This window comes from Solanum stenotomum, chromosome 1, assembly GCF_019186545.1.
Source record: "Solanum stenotomum isolate F172 chromosome 1, ASM1918654v1, whole genome shotgun sequence".
Taxonomy (NCBI): domain Eukaryota; kingdom Viridiplantae; phylum Streptophyta; class Magnoliopsida; order Solanales; family Solanaceae; genus Solanum; species Solanum stenotomum.
This window is the reverse complement of record NC_064282.1, coordinates 65,417,213-65,425,269: the sequence shown is the minus strand read 5'-3', so window position 1 is coordinate 65,425,269 and position 8,057 is coordinate 65,417,213. Positions and strand designations below refer to the sequence as shown.

The window sequence follows — 8,057 nt, the reverse complement described above, 5'->3', positions numbered from 1 at the left end:
GCCCTCATAAGCCCGGCAGGTACAAAAAGCACACAATCACTATAAGTCCTAAGGAACACAATCAATCACTAAGCACCCATATTAGCCCCCTTGCCTGGATCCCAATGATAATATGATCTAAACATTCTGAATTTACACGTGCCATGAATCAACGCAAATCTAAGGATCTGTGATATAATAAATATATGGTTCTTCGTACGTGTGCGATGAATAAATACGAATCTGAGGCTCTGTGGTACAATACATATATATTGCCTCGTAGGTACAACATACTGGGTCCGTAGGCACGGCCTACCCGGCCTGTAGACACGGTCTACCCGACCCGTAGGCACGGTCTAACCGGTCCGTAGGCTTAGTCTACCCGGCCTGAAGGCTCAGTCTACCCGGCCCGAGGCTCGATCTACCCAGCCCATAGGCTCGGTATAAGAATCAATCTATATGCTCAAGAACCCTGCAATGCCAGTGTCTACTGAGGCCAAAACAAGCTCATTGGTGGCAATTAGACGATAAACATCACAACAATAACAAGTAATTCACTACAAGAAAAAAGGCATTTCCCAACAATTAGTTTTGTTGCTATATATAGGATGTTGTTGCAAAAAGTACTTTTGGCAACAATATAAAAGTTGTTGCAATAAACGCTGATGCGGAAAGTTTTTGCAACAACAAAATATATTGATGCCAAAAACTAACTTATTGCAACCAAAATAATTGTTGCCTTACATTAATATATTTGTGGCTCATAAAAATTTTCGCAACAAAATTTACTGTTGCCACAAATAACTTTTTTACCAACAATATCAGTTGTTGTAAANATTAATATATTTGTGGCTCATAAAAATTTTCGCAACAAAATTTAGTGTTGCCACAAATTAACTTTTTTACCAACATTATCAGTTGTTGTAAAAAATTGACAAAAAGTTAGCTAGTAATGTGTTGGGAAGGCTTTTAGCAACAATAAATTTTATTGCAATAAACATATTTATTATATACCTTTAGCAACAATTTGTGAGTTGTTGCTAAATACAAAATACACAGTTTTTTTTAGAAATTTTATACAAATATTTCTACACTTTTAGCAACAATTTGTGAATAGCTGCTATATACATAATACACTTTTCTTTTAGAAAATTTTCAAAATATTTATATTAAGAATTATATAAATTTGCAAATGTCAATATAAGATTGATATTCCAAAGAACTAAATACTTCTACATATGTTTGTACTTGTAAGAAAAAATAATAAGCAAGTCATTAATTATATTCTAATCCTACTAGTTATAACTTTTGAATAGTCCGATCTTCCAATAGTACTGGTATTGAAGCAATGGTTCAATTATGCATGTTCATCCTGCAAATAAAAGATAAATATAATTATAATTTGACAAAGTAAGTTATAAAATACACAAATATAAATCTAAAAAGCAGAGATATTCGCATGAATGCACTCACTAATACACCCAAACACACTTTAACCCTCGTGATAAATCTCCTTTTCATTTGAAAATGACCCAAATCAGAAGCACTATAAATTATGTACAGAAGAGAGAGTGAGATGTTCCAGATTTGGCAAAGGATCATCTGTTCACTTCCTTCAACCCCAAGAATGTCAAAAAAAACAAAAGGAAGTAAAACGTATAATCTTAATCTCCTGGAATAATTTTGTGAAATAAACTTTTTAAACAGTTTCTAGCTTCCTGGAGACTTCCCTTTTTCCCTTCTGATCAAACCTGACCAAGAAAATTGATTGAGTTTAAAAAGAGATAATAGCTGAATGTGAAATCACAAGAACTCTCTATGTGTAGTTATTTTAATCCATCAAAACTCTTCTTGTTCACAATCAACTTCCTGCTGGCATACTACTCTCTAAATCAGATGTAGACAATATCTCATCAAAAGAAGTCGATCTAAGATAGCCAAATCATATGCACAATCAAGCAATTGCAAATGACAAAGATTACCAATATCTGGTAACTCTTTCAACTCATTGCAATTTTGTATTATTAGAGATCGTAGTTGACATAAACTATTGATGGAAGAAGGCAGTGCTCTAATACCAGTATGACTCAGATTCACAACTTTTCGAGCTGAAAATGCAAAACAAGAGATAATTAGGCAACATACCTCACTTGATTTATTCATTTCCAGCTCTACAATTTTTGCCTCAAGTGATGATTTTTCACTCAAATGCCTCTTTTTTGTGTCTTCTGCAGTACGCAACATAGAACGAGCTTTCAACTCTTCATGGATCTTTTCAAAGACCTGTAATTAGTGAAGTCACATGAGTTTCTGCTTTATGGATACTAATCTGGACAAAATATAAAGGCCAAATAATATTTTATAGCTTTACCTGATTATTTGCGTCAACCAACTCTTTCGGAATAGTTTTCTTTGAACCTTGAGAACTCAACTTTGGAAGCCGCATCTCTATGCTTCGCTTCTCTGATAGGGAAGCCTATAAGGAATGGAGTAGTAAAATGAATGATTGTCCCCTTAATAAATCAAATTTAATAACATTAAAAAAATACCTTAAGCTCTACATCTTTTTCATTGTACAATGAACTGAATTTATCACAATCATAAATAGCCATTTCTAAGTTTTGCTTCTCAAAAGTGAAGATATCTTTCAAGTTATCCAATTCTTTTTGCATCTTTGATTCTTGGTTTTGCTTTCCATGTAAATCTTCCTGCAACTGCTCATCAATACAAAGATTATAAGCCTGAAGTAAACATATATCTAAAATATATTTATTACATATTGTGTTTTTTTGTTGTAATTAAAATGATAGATGGATATGCATAGAGATACAACTGACACAAGGAGAGGAAAAATCTATTCCAATAATAATATAGGAAGTCAATGTTAACAATAAAGAACAATCTCTATTTTCATCTAATTACCAGCAACATATACTTGTAAACAAAAACAAATTTTCAGCAACATATACTATTTTCATCTAATTACCAGATGTGATGCTCGAACAAATTAACAACATATGTTTTGAGATCAATGAGAAATACCCGACAATAGCACTAGTTCAACATGTAATAATAATAGTAATTAGAGTTTGCTTACCTAGAGAGGCAGGAGGACTAAACATCCTAGATGTAGCCTATTGGAACAAGATAGCTATATGCAAGTTGCTATGAAATTTGTGCTGTAAAAAAGATAAGTTATGGGTCAAGTGGGTCACTTCTATTACATAAAGGACAATTCTATCTGGAAATGCATGCCAAAACAGACTTCATAAGTGGTGCAGAAGATTTTTCAAGCAAAGAAGTATCTGGAGGAAGCGGACATAAGGGAGGTGGAGCTTGCAGCAATGGATGCATTTTCCATTAAAAAGATGTATGTGTGATTGAGAGGTAATTTGCAAGTGGTAGAGTGGTGGAAACTGATTCACAATAACAAGGGTTCCCCAAAAGGTAATCAGGAAAATAATCCAAGAAGTCGTGTTCAGAGGATCATATCAAGCACGCCTACCAGCAGCCAATGCAAGTCTAAATTTTTACCCTTGAGAATATAAAAAATAGATATGAGACATTTACTTACCCAATTGTTATTCATTAGACTTGCAGAACTTGTCTCTTTTGAATTAGTTGAAGTTGTAATGATATTAAAAATCGAAGCAGGAAGGCCATTCTGTTAAATATGGTACAAATTAATAACTTAGTATGTCGATAAAAGAAGAATAGAACGAGGAAGAGGCGAAGATGTATAGTGAGAGTGAAAAAAATTTAAGTAGTAATGTAGTATCTACAAATTTAGCGATGTATACTATAAACAAATACCTTGGGATTCTGCAAATGATATACTAGCGCCATCATGCTCTCTTTTAACAATTTTTGGTCATGAACTAAACGAACTTCCATTACTTCTCGGTTTTTTCGCTCCTCTTCAAGTTGATTCTTAACTTCCATTAGCTTGCTTTCTACACTCTCTCGTTTACGACGTTCTTCTTCTGCTTCCTTTTGTTATGCTTGAAGTTGTTCTTGAATTTCATTTCTAGATATTCTACTTGCTGACTTAATTCCAGATCCTTGACTAAGAATGTACTTTGATTTTTCTCCCATTATTTGCACAAATGCAACATTAATAATAGGATCCACATCCGTACCCTCTTCAATTTCTTAGAAGTTTAAGCAACAACATCTTTCACTTTATCCTACAAAAAAGGTTATACTAGCTCTCCATATTTATTTAAATAAACTCATTCTATGAATAAAGGTAAAAGAAAAAGTACATTCACTTCAGCAGAAGCATTAGTAACCCATTGCCCATTTGGCTTCATGTGAGTTATTTCCCAAAGTTTTTGAAAATTCGGCTCCTTTTCAATGGTTGTGTCCCTCTGTCAAAACAAATGAAATTATGTTATTGTTGAAATCGTAACAATAATCGATCAAAAGAATTTACATATATCTCACCGCTTCATAAGACACTGCTTGAAAAGTTTTTCTGTTGCAAATATGATTCATTTCTTGTTTTGCCTTGTTATTTTTGTTTCTTTCACTCATTTTCTGCATTGATTATGAGTTTAGAAAATTATTTTGATATAAGTATATAACCAGTCAAAAAAGGAAACAAACAATATAAAAGGTTACTGAAAGGGTAAGATGGAGTGTCATCAACACATGGAGAAGATTACTAAAAGTGTAAGTAATGCTTATGCTAGGAAGTTCTCTTATGCAGGAAGACTACAAATAGTCAATGTTGTTTTCTTTTTGATATTTAACTTTTGGGGTGGAGTCTTTATCTTACCTCAAAGAGTACTCAAGGCTATGGATAGAAAATGCAAAGATTTTATATGGGGAAGTAGTGCAGATCACAGAGAAAGGCACCTATGGTTGCCTGGGACAAGGTGTGCCTCCCAAAGAAATTCGGAGGACTAAATGTTAAGGGATGCAGAAACTGGAATGAAGCTTTAGTTGGCAAGTTATTATGGCAGGTTTTGGAGAAGCAAGACATTCTCTGGGTAAAAATGGGTACATGGAGTGTATATAAAGCAACATAGAAATATTAGGAATCACATTCCTACTGACTGTAGTTGGTACTGGAGGAAGTTGACCTCTCTGAAAACTATAAGATGGCAGATTGGTACAAAAATGACAAGTAGAAGTTGACAAAAGGTGGCACTTATTCAGTCACAAGGAGCTATAATGCACTGATAGGGGCTCAAACCACAGGCTGTGGGAAGCAAATCTTATATGGACAAAAATTTGCAGCCAAAACATAGATTTATCTTATGGTTAGCAAATCAGAACAGACTGCTTACCAAGTCTAAAATGATGCGAGTGAACATTCATGTGGAGGATGCAAAGTGTTGTCTCTGTTTGGTAGGGGTAGTAGCAACTCCTCAACACCTATTCTCCGAGTGTGACTGGATTACTGCAGTTCGACATGGTCTGACAAACTGGACAGAGGTCTAAATGGTTCAGAAGGATCTGAAATGGCTGAAATAAAGGAGATGGAAGCAAATACAAAATTTGCTGGAAATATGGGAGGCAATGATCTATCATACATGGAAAGCAAGAAATTGAAAGATTTTTCAAAGCATAGATGTGAGTACAAGTTTTGCAATTGTATAAATACAGAAAGAAATGAGAGCTCAAATAGCCATTCTCCAGAACAGAAGGTATCAGATTCTATTGAGAAAGACTAATTAGAGAGCAAATAGGTTAGATCAAAAGAATGAATTTGTTTGTATTTGGTAATAGCTTATGTTTTATTTTCCTTGAATAGCTTTGATTGAGACCTGGATAGTCCTAAACCTCTTCTTGGAGGTGGTTGGGACAAGAGGTGCTCTTTAGGTTGTAAATTTGAATTTTTCATGTTGGAGTAATAGTAGTATTCACAGTTATTACCAAAAAAAAAAAAAAATGTTAAAATTTTTCACTTTTAACTACCTTAAAATCATCAGAGCTGAAGTAGTCTACTAAGAATTTCCATTCAGCTTCATTAACATCTGTTGGTTTGTTTTGCAGACTCTTCTTTTGTAGCAAATTTCTTGAAATGGTCATGGTGTCTACTCCGACGATATTGATACAAATTTTTTGCCGTTTGAAGAATGGTATCTCGATTGTGTTGTATGTCCGTAAGTTGAAAGGTGTCCCACAATCAAAATAGTATAAATAATTAGGCTAAATAAAATGTGTCTTAGTTAGTTTCCAACCCAACTGTAGTTCTCAAAAGTTCAACATCTGCTATATCAAATTTATCGCTCAAATCTTTTCATAAGCTATAAGCTCTTTGATTCTCCTTGACCATTGATTGGATTCAACACATACTAGAACAATATTAGTGTAATGATCCTCGAGGTAATTTTTGTGTTTTTGGCATGCTTTTGCTACTTTACCCCTTCCCGTAGTTTCTTTATGGCTTTTATAAGGTGTTGGGTTGTATGGCATGCTTTCCTAAGTGTTTGGTTTAGTTTGGTGCGAGTTTTTGAGTTTTGGAGGCTTAATGCTTGAAAGAGTTGACTTCAGTCAACATTCGAAGATTCGGATGTCGTATCAGAATTCTATCAGTTCCATTAGCTTCAAAAGGGTCATTTTGGTCTAGTGTAACAATCGGTTCGGATTTTGAGGCTTTTATTTGGATTTAGTGTAATTAGGCATTTTGGCTTTGGAGTTTTACGAAAAAATTTCCGTCGGTCAGCTTTCTTATTAAAAACGCTCAGAATGGAATTTCGTTAGCGCGGTTAGCTCTAGAACGCCGAATTTCATCTACAACGACCTTTGATTCGGTTCCTGAGGTAGCTAGGATGATTTTGTGGCATTTAGCGTTTTGTTTGGTAATTCATTATAACTATTGACTGGGTCATTGTTGGTGCAACACTGAATGCAGGAGGCCACAATATTAGACCTCCAGTCGCCATTAAAAAAATGCAGAAAAGTACTATAAAATGTTGTTAACAAGGCTGTCTCATGGACATGAGTGTCTCAAATGAGTTGGTGTTGTTCTTTTGGCTACGGTCGTGGGAGATGCTATCATTTCACAGATTAGGAGGGTTGAGATTGGAACAAGTTAACAATTTTTCATAATGCCCCACAGTTCCTCCAAGTAATCTGCACATGGAGTGTTCTTTTTTAACAGTTAATGGTCTCAGCATCAACTGGAAATATTTGTTCACAAAACTTGGAAGTAACTTTGGAGAAACAAGTAGCTATTGAACCGGAATTTGGAGATATAGTTGAACATCCTCTATTGATATCTAACTTATTAGAGGTAGTACTATGGTTTATTTCATGCTATCACGATTCCTAAGTTCATTTATAGTTGATCAACTAATGAATTATTATTTTTTAAAAACAGGTTGTGATGGAAAAATGTAAGATTTCCAATAGTCTTTTCTCGAGCCACAGTTGAAGAATAAATAATGAAGAAGCTGACAAATTTCATTTGATGAGATATAGAGATAAACAGGAGAGAAAAATATGCCATAGATACAAAATTGGCAAGGAATACATTAAACAAATGATCAAATGCTAGAAGAAACACTACATTATAAATCATTTATTGCTTGTGGATGGAACGTAGCTGCGAGATCTTTCAAAATAAACAGACATCTGAAGAGAGTATTATTAGACGTATCATTCGAGATATACATGGAAGAGGATCTCAGCATGCTAGATTAGGTGGAAGACTACAACAACTTAATGTATATCCTTAAGCATAGGGATAGTTACTAGAATGTGATGTTTGGTAGAGCTTAGGGTTGCTTGTCCAAGCCTACTGGATGGTTTTGTTTTGAATTGTTCACTTTGGTATTAAAATTTACTTACCAAAAAAAAAGAAACTATCAAAGTTAATAGAGGTCTCAGACAGGGCTCCAAGCAAACCTAATCTCAAACAGGGCTCTAGGTGAGAGGAGATGAAACAAAATCACAGCTAAAATAACCACATGGATCGGTGAACTTCTTCGACAAGATAAAAGAGACAGATAACTACATTACTAGAAATACCATTACTGAACATTTACCATTTCAACAACAACATCAAAAAGATACAGAGAGCTAGAAAACCAGAAACACTACTATGGACCATTTACCATTTCAAC

General features: G+C 34.3%; 2 pseudogenes; both read right to left on the bottom strand.

Moving 5' to 3' along the window:
* Nucleotides 1-2,234: 2,234 nt before the first annotated feature.
* Nucleotides 2,235-6,112, bottom strand: LOC125855382 (uncharacterized; annotated as a pseudogene).
* A 1,397-nt stretch (nt 6,113-7,509) lies between these two features.
* LOC125855373 (uncharacterized) overlaps nt 7,510-8,057 on the bottom strand; it is a 6,214-nt pseudogene continuing 5,666 nt past the window's right edge.